This window comes from Canis lupus, chromosome 25, assembly GCF_003254725.2.
Source record: "Canis lupus dingo isolate Sandy chromosome 25, ASM325472v2, whole genome shotgun sequence".
Taxonomy (NCBI): domain Eukaryota; kingdom Metazoa; phylum Chordata; class Mammalia; order Carnivora; family Canidae; genus Canis; species Canis lupus.
The window spans coordinates 4,765,054-4,766,740 of record NC_064267.1 but is presented as its reverse complement, the minus strand read 5'-3'; the positions used below and the strand labels follow the sequence as shown (position 1 = coordinate 4,766,740).

Below are 1,687 nucleotides of genomic sequence, written 5' to 3'. Positions count from 1 at the left end.
AGATAGCTGCATAGTGACATTCCCAAATAACTGTAGCCTACAAATGTGTGGTGATTGATTTACCCAGAGAAGTGTTGGGGGAGATGAGGGTTGTAGGGATCTGGTTAGCCCAAATTTCTCTGGCATTGAGGCCTTTCCAACAGGCTATATTATATCTAACCCTCTGTTGCCTTGGTGCTGGGAGACTTACCATCAGAGAGACAGGCATAGGTTTGGGGGAGCAGAAATAAATCTGGAAGCAACCTTTTTGCAGAGCACATTGGAGCCACACAGAGCCAATAGATGAAACACTGTTCTTAAAATGAACTTGGAACTTTGTCTATGCAGGGATTAAAAATGCCTTGATGTGGTACAATAACATCTTTGATATTTTAGTGGACATATTACCTGTTTTTTAAAATCTCTCTCCTGGTAATCCTCCTTCTTCCCTTATCTCCCCTCATTCTGCTTCTCCTGGGGCCAGGTAGACCACACAGCCACAAGGTGTAGAAGATACCTTTTTGCAGTACCCAGAGAGGGGTCCATATAGTGTTGCTCTGGGTGCCCCTGATAACATAAAGGGAATCTTTCACAATGTCTGGAGCCCTTTATGTCTTACAACCGAAAGAGGGAGGATGTCCACCTAGATGGCACCAACTTTGACCTCCAAATAGATGAATATGTCTACAAAAAGAAGAGAGATGGCATGTATGTCATAAATAGAAGTTTCTGCTCCCAGCTTGAGCCTCTGTTGCCATTGAAAACCCAGCTGATGTCAGTTGTCACATCCTCCAGGACTACTGGCCAGCAGGCTGTGCTGAGCTTTGCTGCTGCTGTGGGATCTGCTCCTACTTCTGGCCGCTTCACTCCTGGAACCCTCACCGACTAGGTCCAGCCTTCCTTAGCCTCTCAATACAGGCTCCTTAGGTTAACCTGCCTCCCATTGCTCTGTATGATGCGGACTCTTCTTGGTGCTCTGCAGACATTGCCATCCATGCAACATCAAGGGAGTTCACTCAGTGGGTCTGATGTGCTGGGTGCTGGCTGGAGAAGTTTAATGTGTGCATGGCACTGTCTTTTTTGAACACCCATGAGTGGTCATGGCCTGATGTCTATTTCTACAGGGATCCTGAAAAGATTAAGGAAGGGCAGGCTGCTGCTGAGAAGGCCAGGGCCAAGGAGGAATTTCAGGGCAAATGGACTGTTCCAGATCCTGGGTTTACTGCTACTGAACCCAAGGTCACAGGCTAGTCCGATGGCACAAGTGCCCTCTTGTGCCTGTCTAGTAGTTCCCTACTGCAGCCCGAAGTGTTCAGCCTACCACTGAAGGCTGGTCTGCAGCCTCCACTGCTCAGGCCACTGGAAGGGTATGAACTGTTCAGAGTCTGTTCTTTCACAGACTCTTAAACAGAAAATGGAAATAAAGTTGAAGGAAAATAAGCACTTTCTTTAAGAAAAAAAAAAAAAAGTAGAAGGTAGAAGGAATAACTGCCTCCTACCTTGGTTTTCTGAAGCCTAAACCCATAGAGTATTGTTTCGTGCTTCCAAAGCAGACCTAAAGGTACAGGAAATTTCTCTGAGAGAAAAACCTCAAGAATGATAAAGGATTTCCCCTTCTAGCTTCTTAAAACAATGCTCCCAAGGAATAGGAATGGAGTCCCAGGGTGGCTGCCTCAGAGGATGCCCACCTCAGAGGAGGCCCTGATAG

The 1,687-nt window shown here is 46.6% G+C and overlaps 1 pseudogene; it reads left to right on the top strand.

Moving 5' to 3' along the window:
* The first annotated feature begins 589 nt into the window (after positions 1–589).
* LOC118349989 (40S ribosomal protein SA-like) lies at positions 590–1,352 on the top strand (annotated as a pseudogene).
* Positions 1,353–1,687: the final 335 nt, after the last annotated feature.